This window comes from Trichosurus vulpecula, chromosome 5 (genome assembly GCF_011100635.1).
Source record: "Trichosurus vulpecula isolate mTriVul1 chromosome 5, mTriVul1.pri, whole genome shotgun sequence".
Taxonomy (NCBI): domain Eukaryota; kingdom Metazoa; phylum Chordata; class Mammalia; order Diprotodontia; family Phalangeridae; genus Trichosurus; species Trichosurus vulpecula.
Genome location: NC_050577.1, coordinates 211139134 through 211157074, shown reverse-complemented (window position 1 = coordinate 211157074; position 17941 = coordinate 211139134). Strand labels below are relative to the sequence as shown.

The following is a 17941-nucleotide window of genomic DNA, read 5'->3' as shown; positions in this document are numbered from 1 at the left end:
AGTTAGATAAGACTAATAAATGTACAAAGTAAACAAAAAAGACAAGATATAAAAATAAGTTTAACTAAATTTATTCAAAATAATAAAACATTATTTTAAAAGTAAGGATTTTAAATTAAGCAAAAAGCTTTCAGAATATTGACAGTATTTTAAGGTCTTTCCCTGGGGTTGGTTCTTTTTTAGAATCTAATTGGCCTTTGTAGGAAGAAATTCCTTTGACTACAACATCCCATTAATTTGAAACTAGTATAAAGCAGAACCATTAATAAATGAAAGAATGTCTTTCCTTTCTTCACTTTTTATTTTCAGAAAGACACTTGTTTTTATTATGAAATGATACCAATCTGTCTAATGTCAAATTGCCCTGATCTGAGCATGAGAATTGCTCAGTTTTGAAGGGACAATAGCAACAGTGATAAGAAAGCGGAAAGGATCCCCTTCCATGTGATACTGATAAGGTCCAGTAAGAAATCAATACAGGCCTTTTATATCGAGAGGCTCATCAGACAACCAACATGGATCAAGATCTGTTGCTAAGACCCCAGGTTCCAGAGAAATTTGCTGTGTTAACCTAATAACTCCAATACTTGAAGTTTTGGACTTTATCTTGGGCACATAGACTAAAAATTTTATTCTTGCCTTACTATTATACCTAAGTCCACTAATATTAACAATATAACTAAGTAAAGTTTGATTCCTGCCTTTCTGGTGTTTAATAACTTATAACCTGCACTGACAACCCTAAACTTGTATAGCCTTTACTAATACTACTGATTAACTGAGTACACTATTTTGGCAAATTAACTTTGCTTTACAAGCATCCTTATTAAAATTTTCCTGTATTGTAAAGTTAATGAAAAGTGGGAAAGACTGGCTTATTGAGACCAGTCCTTAAAGTATGTGCAAATATTCCCTGATATGTTTTGGTCTGAGACAAAATAGAAGCTTGGGAGGATCTGGGTGGCTGGTACTATGTGCTAATGAAAAGTTCTCTAAATGGATGTAGAATTCAGAAATTTTGACTGAGAGCTGCTAAACCAGAACTTTAGTGAGTATACAAAAAGAATCATCATCTTTGTCATTATTCTTTTCCTTTGTGACTCTGAGAAGACAAGACTATTTGAAAGGCAGGTAGGGGAGAGGTGGCAGCCCTGTTCCCACCTGACAATAGCAGCTGAAAGTACATGGTTACCCCTGTCTCTGTTCATTCTGTCCTGATCTTAGGCAAATGAATACTACAAGATGAGTGAATTTTGAAAATCTAGATGTTCATCAGAGGTCCATCAGGATTGTGGCTGATAGCAGTGGAAGAGACTGCAGAAAAATGCATAAAGACAATCACCCAAGGTCAGCATCAGCTTCAAGGAGCATGATCCATCATGGCAGAAAGAAAAGCTGGCATTATGCTCAAGAAATGTCACTCTCCATTTTCCATTAGTAGCTCTGCTTAGTTTAGACTAAGGAAAGGGAACATCATATCAACAAAACTACCTGCCCTTGCCTCTGCTTTTCATTTTCCTTTTGTGTGTGGTCTTCTCCCCATTAGGATGTAAGTAAGCTCCCTAAAGTGAGGCACTCTTTTTCTTATTTGCATCCTCAGAGCTTAGCACAGTGCCAGACATATAGTAGGCATTTAAATGTTTATTGAATTAAATTTAGCGTACTCAAGGTCAACATCAGCTTCAAGGAGAATGGCCCCTCATGGCAGAATGAAAAACTGGCACTATACACTAAAAATGCACTGATTCTCAGAACCTAATAGAGATGCACATCTAAGTGGACCTTTATAAGGATTCTTTTAAGAGAGAAAAGGGGCATTCTGGGATGATGGCAGAATAGGCGAGAAATTTCCAGGCTCTCCAGATTTCCTCCACAAACAGACAGAAAATCATCATGAAATGAATGTAGAGCAACAAAAGTAAAGGGATAAAGCAGTTGTCCTCTTAAGACATCTTGACAGGTTCTCAGAGAAGACTACAGGGGCTTAGGTTTGGCCTGAGTGAGGTGTAAACACCTCCAGGCTGACTCCACTGAATCAACGTACAAGGCCCTGAGAGAAGCAGACTAGGCCTTGAGAAATTTCACCTCAACTTTGACATCATTCATGACCTCAAGAAATTTCACCTCAGGAACTTTCACCCCACCAACTTCAGCCTCACAAATGTTCATCCAAAGAATAACAGAGGGCTGAGTGGGAGAAGACTGAAGGACCCCTGCCCAGCCGAGCAGTGCTGACCAGATGTGATCCACAGCTGTGACTGTGGGCAAGGAGGATAGAGCACAAGACCAATGAGTGTGGTACTGCAGGGAGTAAGAATATTTTTGGGACAGCATAGCTGGGGTTTGAGGGAAGAAGAGAGAAGTCCCTGGGTTTGGGGCCCTAGATAGAATTCAGAAAACAACAGTAAGGAGGATTTGAGCCCTTTAGGCAACATTACCCACAACTCAGGACTAAAACTTAGTAATAGTAATATTAAACTGCTAAAAATAAAATAAGACAAATTAAAAAGAAAGTTGAGTAAGCAAAAGAAAAAGAACCTGACCATTGATAGTTACTTTGGCATAAAAGATCTGGGTTCATATTCAGAGGAAGATAGTGAGTTTTAAAAAGAGCCACTCCAGTGTTTAAGAGTAATGTCAAATGGTCACAAGCCCAAAGAGAAATCTTGGAAGAATTTAAAAAGGAATTCAAAAATCAAAAAGAATGAGAAAAGTAGAACAAAAAAGATTTCAAGAAAATTATGAAAAGAAAGTTAACCAATTGGAGAAAGATACAAAATTGTAAGGAAGAAAATAAAAAGGAATTCAAAAATCAGATAAAAAGAACAAGGAAATTATGAAAAGGAAGTTAACCAATTAGAAAAGGAGATACTGATGAGGATGGGATCTAGACCCCAAAAAGGAAAAGACCATGTTGTTGGGACCTGAACCCCAAAGACCCTGAACCCAGATTTCTGGCATTGGTCTGAGGCACCTGGCCCATCCCAGTCAATAATTCTTTTAACTGCCCTTTCACTGTGATCTTCATTGTTTGCACCTGGCCCACTCCAGGCTACTCGCCACTCCTTAATGCTATCCAGATCTTCCCACAGTCTTTCTGCATAAAATATCAATCTTGCACCTATTAAAATGCTCAGATTCTTAAAATACAGCCCGCTTTTATTGGTGTCACAAATAGCACAGACTCACTAGGATTTTTGCCTACACCAACCAGTGTTTTAATAAATTAACTACTTGGACTGAAAGAAATCTTGAGCAATAGAATTCTTTCAAGGCAGACCTGCACCTTTACCCTTGCATTTCAGGGTTCCTGAGACCCCTAGACCACAACAATACAAAATCCTAAAGAAGAAAATAATTCCTTGAAAAATATAACTGGGGGACATCCGGGGGGTGGAACCAAGATGGCAGCTGGAAAGCAGGGACTTGCGTGAGCTCCATGCCAGGTCCCTCAAAAAATCTATAAAAAATGGTTCTGAACAAATTCTAGAACTGCAGAACCCACAAAATAGCAGAGGGAAGCAGGGATCCATCCCAGGACAGCCTGGATGGTTGCTGGATGAGATCTAGCACGCAAGGAGTAGAGGGGAACAGAGCTCAGTGTGGGCAGTGGCAGGACCAACCAGACCAGGAGCCAGGCAGAACAGGCCCTAGCGACCTGAATCAGTGAGCTGTGGTAGTTACCAGACTTCTCAACCCACAAACATGAAAGACAACAGAGAAGGTTAGTGGGAAAAGCTGCAGGGGACAGAGTTCGTGGTTCAGCCACCGCCCCAGGGACAGCAGGGGTGGTGCAGCTACAGAACTACAGCTGCAGTTACTTCCAGCCCCAGGCCCACCTGGTGGGAGGAATTAAGTGGCAGATCAGAGCAGGAGTGCAGAGCCAGCATAACATTTCCATCAGGTCTGGGTTGGTGGTTCTTGAGGAAAGAGGAGTGCTGGTGTGGCAGAGCTGGCTGTGTACAGAAATAGCTCTGAAATCAATGGCGAATCCCCTCAAGCTTGGAACAAAGTAGTCCTTGCTGTTCAAGAAGTCATACCCTGCTGAAAAACTCAAGGGTCAAGTAAGTTGGCTGAGAACATTGCCAGGCAGCAAAAATGCACTCAGATTCAGTCTCAGACTTTGGAATCTTTCCTTGGTGACAAAGAAGACCAAAACATACAGCCAGAAGAAGTCAACAAAGGCAAAGATCCTAAATCAAAAGGCTCCAAGACAAACATGAACTGATCTCAGGCCATGGAAGAGCTCAAAAAGGAGTTGGAAAAGCAAGTTAGAGAAGTAGAGGAAAAATTGGGAAGAGAAATGAGAATGATGCAAGAAAACCATGAAAAACAAGTCAATGACTTGCTAAAGGAGACCCCCAAAAATACTGAAAAAAATATTGAAGAAAACAACACCTTAAAAAATAGACTAATTCAAATGGCAAAAGAGCTCCAAAAAGCCAATGAAGAGAAGAATGCCTTGAAAGGCAGAATTAGTGTAACCAGAATGGCCTTTGTTTTCTTTGAATGACTCAGCTTACCTCATTGAGCCTCTGGACGCTGTGGCTTGCTCTTCTGGGGCAGGAAGCCCAGAGAGCATGCCAGGAAGCAGAAAACTTCCTGTGTGATGAGTCATGGGGCTGGCTGAGGGGAGGTGTTAACATCTACCCTAGGGGGAGGGGCCAAGTCAAGAATCAATCGGCCCTGGTCATTCAGGTGGTGCTTGATGATGTCAAAAACTCTATAAGAGGGGAGAGGACAGCTTGAAGCTCTCTCTTTCCTCTTCTGGTTGGTGTGGGAAGCAGCGGCAAGCAAGCGTGACTCTGGGCCAGCCCTTGCTCTCGGGCCGAGCCCAGATGTTGGTAACTATGAATTGTATTGGGTCTGTCTGTTGATATTTGTAATTTGTTTGTATTTTGGTTTTGAGGTTTGGGGTGCTGATTTGTTTTTCCCCCGAACTAAATGAATGTTTTGAACCTCAGGGTGCTGGTTTTTTCCCCTGAAGTAAGTCAATGAATCTGTATTTGGTCTGTCTCTTGATGCTTGTCTGTATGCTCCCCTGAACTAACTGAATGCTAACTGAATGCTGGCATTTTCCCCTGAACTAAATGAATGTTGTCTGTATGCTAAGTGAATGCTGGATTAAAGTAAGCTGGTCAACCCCTTCACCGTGCTTTCCTTGTTTAAGCAGATAGAAAGAACCTGTGCTTTCCCAGCGTCCCGGCAGCATCCTGGGTCCCAGCAGCCTCCTGGGTCTCGGCAGCCCCCAGGTGCTGGCTGTGGGGGAGGGATCTTACGCCCCCACCGAAGCTGCTAGCTGGGTTGTTAAAACAATTAGCCAAATGTAAAAGGAGGTCCAAAAGACTACTGAAGAAAATACTACCTTAAAAATTAGATTGGAGCAAGTGGAAGCTAGTGACTTTATGAGAAATCAAGATATTATAAAACAGAACCAAAGGAATGAAAAAGTGGAAGACAATGCGAAATATCTCATTGGAAAAACCACTGACCTGGAAAATAGATCCAGGAGAGATAATTTAAAAATTATTGGAGTACCTGAAAGCCATGATCAAAAAAAGAGCCTCTATATCATCTTTTAAGAAATTATCAAGGAGAACTGCCCTGATATTCTAGAGCCAGAGGGTCAAATAGAAATTGAAAGAATTCACAGATCACCTCCTCAAAAAGATCCCAAAAAGAAAACTCCTAGGAACATTGTCACCGAATTCCACAGTTCCCAGGTCAAGGAGAAAATAGTGCAAGAAGCCAGAAAGAAACAATTTGAGTATTGAGGGAAAACAATCAGGATAACACAGGATCTAGCAGCTTCTACATTAAGGGACTGAAAGGCTTGCAATACGATATTCTGGAGGTCAATGGAGCTAGGATTAAAACCAAGAATCACCTACCCAGAAAAACTGAGTATCATGCTCCAAAGCAAAATACGGATTTTTGATAAAATAGAGGACTTTTAAGCTTTCTCAGTGAAAAGACCAGCGCTGAATAGAAAATCTGACTTTCAAACACAAGAATCAAGAGAAGCATGAAAAGGTAAACAAAAAAGAGAAATCATAAGAGACTTACTAAAGTTGAACTGTTTTGTTTACATTCCTACATGGAAAGATGATGTGTATGATTCATGAGACCTTAGTATCATAGTAGATGAAAGGAATATGCATATATATATGTGTATGTGTATATATACATATGTGTGTGTCTATGTGTGTATATATGTAGGTTTATATATATATATATGTATATATATATATATATATATATATATATATATACATATATAGACAGAGGGCACAAGGTGAGTTGAATATGAAGGGGTGATATCTAAAAAAATAAAATCAAATTAAGAGATAAGAGAGGAATATATTGAGAGAGGGAGAAAGGGAGAGATAGAATGGGGTAAATTATCTCGCATAAAAGTGGCAAGAAAAAGCAGTTCTGTAGGAAGGGAAGAGGGGGCAGGTGAGGAGGAATGAGTAAATCTTGCTCTCATCAGATTTGACCTGAGGAGGGAATACCATACACACTCAATTGGGTATCTTATCCCACAGGAAAAAAGGAGGAAGAAGATAAAAAAGGAGGGACAATAGAAGGGAGGGAAGGCAGGGGGAGGAGGTGATCAAAAACAAACACTTTTGAAAAGGGACAAAGTCAAGGGAGAAAATTCAATAAAGGGGGATAGGTTAGGAAGGAGCAAAACATAGTTAATCTTTCACAACATGAGTATTGTGGAAGGGTTTTACATAATGATACACATGTGGCTTATGTTGAATTGCTTGCCTTCTTGGGGAGGGTGGGAGGGGAGGGAAGAGGGAAGAGAATTTGGAACTCAAAGTTTTAAAAACAGACATTCAAAAACAACAAAAAAAAGTTTTTGCATGCAACTAGGAAATAAGATACATAGGCAATGGGGCATAGAAATTTATCTTGCCCTACAAGAGAAGAAGGGAAAGGGGGATGGGAGGGGAGTGGGGTGACAGATGGGAGGACTGACTGGGGAATGGGGCAACCAGAATATATGCCATCTTGGAGTGGGCGGGAGGGTAGAAACGGGGAGAAAATTTGTAATTCAAACTCTTGTGAAAATCAATGCTGAAAACTAAACATATTAAATAAATTAAATATTAAAAAAAAACACCAAAAGCTAAAAAAAAAAAGAAAAATATAATTGGGCAAGTCAAACAGAATGACATTATAAGACACTAAGCTATAATAAAACTAGAAAAAAATAGAAGAGAATCTGAAATATCTCATTGGAAAAACTAATCTGGAGAACAGATCAAGGAGACACAATATAAAAAGTTATGATCAAAAAAAGAATCTGGATACAATATTATAAAAAATTATTAAGGAAAATTGCCCTGAAGTTCTAGAACAAGAAGGTAAAGTAGAAATAGAAGGAATCTACTGATCACAACCTGAAAGAGATCCTAGGAAGAAAACTTACAGTAATGTCATAGCCAAGTTTCAAAATTCCCAAGTTAAAGAGAAAATATTGTAAGCCACAAGAAAAGAAACCAATTTTAAAACTGTGGAAAAACAATTGGGATTTCATGAGACCTAGCAATTTCTACACTAAAAGACCATAGATCTTGGAACATTATCTTTCTAAGATCAAAGGAGCAGGGGTTACATCCAAGAATAACTTATTTAGCAAAGTCAAGTATAATGCTGAATGAAAAAAAAATTGGATATATGATGAACTGAGTTTCAGGTATTTGTAACAAAAAAGATCAGAATTCAATGGAAAATTTGATATGAAAGATCCAGAAGAAATACAAGGAAATCATTAAAAATTAATTATAAGGGGGGCAGAGCCAAGATGGCACTGTGAAAGGAAGGAACTACTGGAGCTCTCTCACAAATTCTGTCAGATACATCTAAAAACAGTGAATCTGAGCAGATTTGAGACAGTTAGAAGCCACAAGTAGACTGAGAGGGGCAGGAGTGCTAGGCACTTGGAACAGCACCAGACCACACTAATCTGGAACAGCAGAGGAACCGCCGGTCTGGGAGAGTGCTGGGCAAGCTAAACGCAGGAACAAGAGCAGGCCCATTGGAGAAGTACAGGCTATGGCAGTGATTGAGCCCCAGGCCTCTCAGCCCAGGATGGGAGTCTGTTGGAGTTATGGGACACACCAGAAGAGAGCCTGTGGCTACAGGAACAGCTAACTCACAGGCCTCCAACCCACAGTCTAAATGTTTGAAACTCACCCTCTTGAACTTCCAGGAGCCATAATGGCCAGGTAAATCAGCTCTCCCTCCCTCCCTCACCCAGAGAATAATACCTTGGGAGAAACAGAGGAGCCAGAGGAAGGGCTTCAGTAGCCATATAGTGAGAGAAGTTGGGGAGAGGGCCTTTCTTGTGGTGGCAGAAAGACACTAGTGCAGGAAGAGAGGTGTCCCAGAAGGCCTCACCTCAGCAGAAAAATGAGAGTAACTGAGTCCCAGAGGGTGGTGCTAACAAATGTCAACACCAGGACACCAGACATGCCTTTGCACAGCCAGGGGAAGTGGCAGACACCTGCACAGTCAACAGCTTAGACCTCCAGTGCTGTAGAGCAGTCCTGGGGAAGAGGAGACTCCCAGTAGCCAGAGCACCCCTTCCCCACACCTCACAAAACCAGAGGCCATAGCACACAAAGCCAGTGAGCAGGCCCACAGATCCCAACACAAGAAACTTGGGACAGAGCACCCTGAGCCCGAGAAGCAGAGATCCACTTTAGAAGCCAGGAGGGGAAAAAACACCATTAAAAAGCACACTAAAAAACCAAAGACCATTGAATCATATTATGGAGGCAGGGAAGATCAAAATACCAATTCAGAAAAGGACAGCATGGACACTATATCCGCATCTGAAACCTCAAAACAGAAAGTGAACTGTTCTCTAGACCAAAGAGCATTCCTGGAAGAACTCAAGGAGGACCTGAAAAACCAAACCAGGGAGGTAAAAGAAAAAAATGGAAAAAAAATTCACTGATGAAAACAAATCTTTAAAAAGTAAAATTGGAAAAATCGTTAAGGAGAATCAGAATATAAATGGGGAAAGTGTCTCACTGAAGAGTAAAATCAACCAAAATGGAAAAGGAGATAGAGAGAGTAAAGGAAGAAAACAATACAATAAAAATTAGAATTGGGCAAGTAGAAGCTAATGACTCTATGAGACATCAAGAATCAGTCAAACAAAATCTAAAGAATGAAAAAATAGAAGAAAATGTGAAATATCATATTGGAAAAACAACTGACCTGGAAAACAGATCCAGAAGAGACAGTCTAAGAAATTATTGGCCTACCGGAAAGACACAATGAAAAAAAGAGCCTGGACAGTATCTTCCAAGAAATCATTAAAGAAAGCTTCCCAGAGGTCCTACAACCAGAGGGTAAAATCATCATCAAAAGAATCCACAGATAACCCCCTGAAAGAGATCCCAAATTGAAAACTCCAAGAAATATGACAGCTAAATTCCAGAAATACCAGGTCAAGGAGAAAATATTGCAAGCAGCTGGAAAGAAACAGCTCAAATATCACAGAACTACAGTCAGGATCACATAGGATTTTTCAGCTTCTACATTAAATGACAGGAGAAATTGGAATATGATATTCTTAAAGGCAAAGGAGCAACTACTCAGCAAAATTGAACATAATTTTCCAGGCAAGGAGATGGACATTCAATGAAATAAGGGAATTCCAGACCTTCCTGATGAAAAGACCTGAGCTCAATTGAAAATCTGATCTTAACTCAAGAGAGACATAAAAAGGTAAACAGGGGAGAAAAAAACCCTTGTTAATCAATAAGGCAAATTATTTACATCCTTATATAGGATTATATTGTTTCATATATGTTTTATATACATATATATATCAATCTTGAGAATAGTACAGTTATTATGACAATTGAAAAGGATATACATAGACTGTGGGTGTCAGTATAAAATAACTGATATAATGATAAAAAATATAATTAAGATATATAAAGGGATGGTTCTGGGAGAAGAAGTAAGGAGGTAGTAGAAAATGGTAAATTACATCCCATGAAGAGGCACCAAAACATATTGTAGTAGAGGGAAAGAAGGGAGGGAGAAGAGCAGTATCTGAACTCTACTCTCATCAGATTTGGTTCAAGAAGGGAATAACATACTCTGATAAATATAGAAATCAAACTTGTCCTATGGGCAGTAGGGGGAGAAAGAAGAAAGAAAAGCGAGGGGGGTGGTCAGAAAGGAGGGAAGAAGTAGCAAGGGAAAAAGGTAAGATAAGGGAGGGAAATCAAGAGGGAGGTAAACTGAGGAAGGCTGTGGTGAAAAACAAAATTCTGTTGAGGAGTGGAAGGGAGAAGGGAGAAATGAAAGCATAAATGGGGGAAAATAGGATGGAGAAAAAGACACAGATAGTAATCATAACTTTGATTATAAATGGGATGAACTCTCCCATAAAATGGAAGCAGATAGCAGAACGGATTAAAAACCATAATCCTACAATATGCTGTTTACAAGAAACACATTTGAAACAGGGGAATACACACAAGGTAAAGGTAAAAGGATGGAATAGAATATATTGTGCAAATTCTTAGAGGAGAAGTTAAGGGAGTTACATGAAGAAAGAGACAGCAAAACTATACTAGTGGGGGACCTCAGCTTCCCCCTCTCTGAACTTGATAAATCTAACCTCAAAATAAACAAGAAAGAAGGTAAGGAGGTGAATAGAATTTTAGAAAAGGCAGATATGATGGACCTATGAAGAAGACTGAATGGGGATAAAAAAGAATATGCTTTTTTCTCAGCAGCACATGGCGCATACTCAAAAATTGACCATGTACTAGGGCATAAAAACCTCACAATCCAGTGCAGAAAGGCTGATAATGATGCAACAAAAATTATCTGTAATAAAGAACCATGAAAAAATGAACTAAGAATTTATTAGAAACTAATCTAATCTTAAAGAATGAGTGGGCCAAAGAACACATCAGAGAAACAATTAATAACTTCATTCAAGAGAATGACAATAATGAGACAACATACCAAAACTTATGGGATGCAGCAAAAGCAGTTCTTAGGGGAAGTTTTATATCTCTAAATGCTTCCATGAATAAAATGGAGAAAAAGGAGATCAATGAATTGGGCAACTGAAAAAGCTAGAAAAAGAACAAATTGAAAATCCCCAATTAAAAACCAAATTAGAAACACTGAAAATCAAAGGAGCAATTAATAAAATTGAAATCAAGAAAATTATTAAATTAATAAATAAAACTAAGAACTGGTTTTATGAAAAAAAAACAATAAAACTGATAAAACTTTGGTCTATTTGATTTAAAAAAAGAAGAAAACCAAATTGCCAGTATCAAAAATGAAATGGGTGAATCCACCTCCAGTGAAGAGAAAATTAAAACAATAATTAGGAATTATGTTGCCCAATTGTATGCCCATAAATTTGACAACCTTAGGGAAATGGACGAATATTTACAAAAATATAAATTGCTTGGGTTAACAGAAGAGGAAGTAAAATACCTAAATAACCCCATCTCAGAAAAAGAAATTGAGCAAACCATCAATGTACTCCCTAGGAAAAAATCTCCAGGGCCAGAGGGTTTTACATGTGAATTCTATAAAACATTTAAAGAACAATTAATTCCTATACTTTGTAGACTATTTGGGAAAATAGGCAAAGAAGGAGTCCTACCAAATTCTTTTTATGACATAAATATGGTGCTAGTACCCAAACTAGGTAGAGTCAAAACAGAGAAAGAAAATTATAGACCAATTTCCCTAATGAATATTGATGCAAAAATTTTAAATAAAATATTAGCAAAAAGATTGCAGCAACTTATCACAAGAATAATACACTACAACAAGGTAGGATTTATTGAAGGAATGCAAGGCTGGTTCAATATTAGGAAAACTATCAGCATGATTGATCATATGAACAACAAAACTAGTAGAAACCATATGATCATCTCAACAGATGCAGAAAAAGTCTCTGACAAAATACAACACCCATTCCTATTAAAAACACTAGAAAGCATAGGAGTAAATGGAGCCTTCCTTAAAATTATAAGTAGCATCTACCTAAAACCATCAACAAGCATTATTTGTAATGGGGATAAGCTAGATGCATTTCCAATAAGATCAGGGGTGAAACAAGGATATCCATTATCACCCCTACTATTCAATTTGGTACTAAAAATGTTAGCTGTAGCAATAAGAGAAGAAAAAGAAATTGAAGGAGTTAGAATAGGCAAAGAAGAAACTAAATTATCACTTTTGCAGATGATATAATGATTTACTTAGAGAATCCTAGAGAATCAAGTAAAAAAACTACTTGAAATAATAAACAACTTTAGCAAAGTTGCAGGATATAAAATAAACCCACATAAACCCTCAACATTCCTATACATTACTAACAAAGCCCAACAGCAAGAGATAGAAAGAGAAATTTCATTTAAAGTTACTGTAGACACTATAAAATATTTGGGAGTCTACCTGCCAAGACAATCTCAGGACCTATATGAACATAATTATAAAACATTTTTCACACAAATAAAGTCAGATCTAAATAAATGGAAAAATATCAGTTGCTCATGGTTAGGCCGAGTTAATATAATAAAAATGACAATTTTACCTAAATTAATCTCTCCATTCAGTGCCATACCAATCAAACTACCAAAAAATTATTTTACAGACCTGGATAAAAAAATAATAAAACTCATCTGGAAGAACAAGAGGTCCAGAACATCTAGGCAATTAATGAAAAGAAATGCTAGAGAAGGTGACCTAGCCATACCAGATATTAAACTGTACTAAAAAGCAGCATTCATCAAAACTACTTGGTACTGGCTAAGAAACAGAGTGGTGGATCAGTGGAATAGGCTAGGTACACAAGACACAGTAGTCAATGACTATAGCAATCTACTCTTTGATAAACCCAAAGAATCCAGCTTCTGGGTTAAGATGTCACTATTTCATAAAAACTGCTCAGAAAATTGGAAAATGGTAGGGCAGAAAATAGGCATAGACCAATATATTACACTGTATAGCAAAATAAAGTCAAAATGGGTTCATGATTTAGGAATAAAGGCTGATACAATAAGCATTTTGGGAGAGCAAGGAGTAGTTTACCTATCAGATATATGGGAAAGGAAAGAATTCGTGACACAACAAGAGATAGAGAGCATTACAAAATGCAAAATGGATAATTTTGATTATGTTAAATTCAAAAGTTTTTGTATAAAAAAGCCAGTGCAACAAAGATTAGGAGGGAAGCAGGAAATTGGGAGAAAATCTTTACAACCAGTGTCTCCAATAAATGCCTCATATCTAAAACATACAGGGAACTGAGTCAAATTTATAGGAATACAAGTCATTCCCCAGTTGAGAAATGGTCAAAGGATATGCACAGGCAGTCCTCAGAGGAAGAAATTAAAGATACCTATAGGCATATGAAAAAATGCTCTATATCACTATTGATTAGAGAAATGCAAATCAAAGCAAGTCTTAGGTACCACATCTCTCCTGTCAGATTGGCTAACGTGACAAAACAGGAAAGTGATAAATGTTGGAGAAGATGTGGGAAAATTGGAACACTGTTACATTGTTGGTGGAGTTGTGAATTAATCCACCCATTTTGGAGAGCCATTTGGAACTATGCTCAATGGGCTATAAAACTGGGTATATCCTTTGACCCAGGAATACCATTTCGAGGCCTGTATTCCAAAGAGATCACACAAGTGGGAAAGGAATCTGTATGTACAAAAATATTTATAGCAGTTCTTTTTGTGGTAGCAAAGAATTGGAAATCAAGGTGATGTCCATCAATTGGGGAATGGCTGAACAAGTTGTGATATATGAATGTAATGGAATGCTATTGTGCTATAAGAAATGGGGAAGATACGGACTTCATAATAACCTGGAAAGACCTACATGATATAATGCTGACTGGAGCAGAACCAAGAGAATGTTGCATGCAACCACAGACATATGGATTCTGTGATGACTAACCTTGATAGACTTGACTCTTCTCAGCAATACAAGGTTCAAAGACAACTCCAAAGGACACATGATGGAGAGAGCTATCTACATCCAGAGAAAGAACTATGGAGTCTTAATGCAGATTGAGGCAAACTATTTGCTCTCTTTTTTTTCTCTTTTTTTTTGAGGGGGGGGAGTTGTTTCTTCTTTCTCATGATTCATTCCATTGGTCATAATTCCTCTTTACAACTTGACTATTGTGTAAATAAGTTTAATGTAAAGTTATATGTAGACGATATATAGGATTCCATGCTGTCTTGGAGAAGGCGGGGGCGGGGGGGCGGGGTGAAGAAAATCTGGAACTCAAAATCATGTGGAACTGAGTGTTGTAAACTAAAAATAAAAAATCTTAATTTAAAAAAAGATTAATTATACGGCACTGGTTAAGGTTTACTGATGATACATGAAAATGTTATTAATAGTAGTAATAATTAGTTATTATTAGTAGTAATAATATTCTTAAAAACTGCTATCATTACTAAGGTAGTTTGAAAGAAAGTTTAGGGCTGTGTTGTGTATGATGAAGTAATTCTGAAAAACAAAATTGGGTGGGATAAGGTTAAAAGGAGAAATTATATCATGAAAATGGGGTTTGAAAGGAAAATTTAATACAGAGAAAGCAGGTGGAGGTGGAGGACTGGTAATATTGGAACATTACTGTCATCAGGATTAAAGAGGAAAAAACATACATCTGAAGAGGTTTAGAAGCCTTCTGAATTTCTAGAGGGGTGGGCAAACTGGGGGATAGGGTGGCAGAGGGCCTTTTAGAAGGATATATAGATTGAGATAAGGGTAGGGTGAATAGATAAGATAATAATAGATAAGGGAGGGACCTTTAGAGGGGTGGGTAAAATTAGGAATTAGAGGCAAAGGGGAGAAGATAAGGTAATGTGAATAGGGTGAAAAGAGGATGAGAAGGAAAACAGTGAGTAAAAAATAACTGGACATGGACCAGTATCTTACACTATTAGCCAAAATATGATGATAAAAATGGATATATGACCTAGATATAAAGAGAGATTTTACAAGAAATTTAGAAGAACATGTAACATGTTACTTATCAGACTTAGGGAGGAGTGAACAATCTATGAATCAACAAGAGATAGAGAAGAAAGTTGGGTACAAAATGAATAATTTTGATTACATGAAATTAAAAAGTTTTTGTACAAATAAAACAAATGTAGTGATGATCAGAAGGGAAGCAGAAAATTGGGGGGAAATTTTATAGACAGTTTATCAGATAAAAGTCTCATATCTAAAATATACAAAGAATTTTGTCAAATTTATAAGAATATGAGTCATTCCCCAATTAATAAATGGCCAAAGGATATAAATAGGCAATTTTCTGATGAAGAAATCAAACAATTTATAGTCATATGAAAAATGCTTTACATCATTATTGGAGGAAATGCCAATTAAAAACAACCTTGAGATATCATTTTACACCTACTAGATTGGCTAAAATGATAGAAGGGAAAAGTGACAAATGCTAAAGGGAAATAGAAAAATTGGGATACTAATTCATTGTTGGTGAAATTGTGAAATGACCCAACCATTTTGGAGAGCAATCTGGAATTATGCTCAGAGAGTTAGTCTATTTCTGAAAATAATTAGGGAAAAAAAAAAAGAACTGATATGTTCAAAAATGTTTATAGCAGCTCTGTTTGTGGTGGCAAAAAAAAACTGATTACAGGAATCCCCATTAGTTGGGGAATGGCTAAACAAGTTATGGTACATAATTGTGATGAAATACTACTATGCTATAAAAAATGACAAGCTCAATGATTTTAGAAAAACATGGAAGGACTTACATGAAATAAGGAAGAGCAAACTGAACAGAACAGAGAACATTGTATATAGTAACAGCAATACTGTTTTAAGAACTACATAGGACTATAAAGGACTTATGAAGAAAATTCCTATCTATATCCAGAGAAAAAACTGATAAATAGAAGTATGTATAGCATAAGTTTACATACATACATACATACATACACACATATGTGTGTGTGTATATACATGTATACACACACACACACACACACACACATACCTATTGGGGTCTAATGGTAGCCATGGTGGGGATGGGGCGGGGGGAGTTGGAGAGGAAGGAAGAAAAAAAAACTTATGTGATAATTTTGTTGTATATTTGAAAGGAATAGCAAGTTGTGCATAGTAGATTTGAAGTTTCATGTGCAATCATCTTTTTTGTACTATGTTATGGGAATGCTTGTTTTTTAAATTAAAAATAAAAATGTTAAAAAGAGAGAAAAGGATTTCTAGGGCTAAACACATGTTATTTATATACAGACCTCACTACTATAATAGTTTAAGATTAAGTCCACTCTCCCCAAGGACCTTGTTTATACAGTGGAAGAGTGCAAGCTGAATTTGGGGAGGATGTTTTAACTCTTTTTATAAGAGCTAACAGAGTTTGGCTGATTGTTAAAGTGAAACACATTGGTGGGGGAATCAGGGTCAATAGTACTAGAACCCCAAGATCAACAGCAAACTCTAGATCCCTGAGGGAAGAAGTAGTTAACCACCCCTCTGAGGACCCTAAACTTTGGATGGGGGTACAGATTAGGGAAATACCCCGAGAAAAGCTATTATATTAGTATCAGGTTTGTTTATACTTGAAGAGGACCAAAATGATATTACTATGTCAGGGTCAATGTATAGTGTGTCCAACTGTGGCTGATCAGACAAGCTTGAAAGGCTCTACCTGACATAAGTCAGGCATTTCTGCAAATATTCCATATGAACTTTTGGAAAGGAGATGTCTCTAAATTTGCCTATCTCATGTTTCTTTTGAGCTACTGCATTTCTGCTTTGCTCATAGAGCATAGCACCTTCTTTGATGAGGGCATGCCATGCTGGGCAGTCCTGTGCCAGTGTTTCCCATGTCATGCAATCAATTTCAAAGTTCTTCAGAGAGATGTTGAGAATGTCCTCGTATCACTTCTAACCACCACATGAGCACTTACCTTGTGGGAGTTCTCCCTAAAACAGTCTTTTAGACAAAGGTATATCTGGCATTCAAACAAGATGGTCAGCCCATCATAGTTGGGCTGTCTGCAGTAGGGTTTGAATGCTTGGAAGTTCAGCTTGAGAAAGGACTGCAGTGTCCAGCACCTAATCTTGCCAGGTGATCTTCAGAATCCTCCTAAGATGATTCAAATGGAAGTGATTCAATTTCCTGGCATGGTGCTAGTAGAATGTCCAGGTTTCACAAGCATACAACAATGAGGTCAGCACAATGGCTCTGTAAACCTTCAGTTTGGTAGTCATTCTAATACTCTTCTGTCCCATACTTTCCTTTGGAGTCTCCCAAACACTGAGCTAGCTCTGGCAATGCATGTGTCAACCTCATTTTCAATGTGTACAACCCAGAAAAGTATATTTTCAAGGTAAGTGAACTTATCCACAGCATTCAAAATTTCTCCATTTGATGTAACTGATGGTTCCACGTATGGATGGCGTCATGCTGATCGGTGGAGAACCTCTATTTTCTGGTGTTAATTGTTAGGCAAAAATTAGCACAAGCAGCAGAGAACTGATCCATACTTTGTTGCATCTCAGCCTCAGAGACTGCATTGATTGCACAATCATCTGTGAACAAAAATTATCAGGTACACCAAAGGTAGTACACCAACTTCCTTATATGGAAAATTCAACCCCACATGTTATTTGGTAGATGAAATTAATAGCAGAATGAGAAAGGGGCAGAGCCAAGATGATGGAGTAGCAGGAATAAGTATTAGTCGAGCTCTTTACAAGCTCTTCTGTAGAGATGTAGAAAATGTACCAAAATGAGTACCAACTGGGAAATCTAAGAAAAAAACCCTCAATGAGTCAATTTTTTGAGCCCAAGTTGGCATACAGAAGTAGACAGAGAGGTCTGCAGTCATTAGGGACAGTG

At 37.9% G+C, this 17941-nt stretch overlaps 1 protein-coding gene across 2 annotated transcripts in view; it reads right to left on the bottom strand.

Annotated features, from left to right (window-relative positions):
• Positions 1 to 17941, bottom strand: part of ABCD2 (ATP binding cassette subfamily D member 2) — a 107097-nt gene that overhangs the window by 72289 nt on the left and 16867 nt on the right. The gene's annotated exons all lie outside the window — the stretch shown is intronic.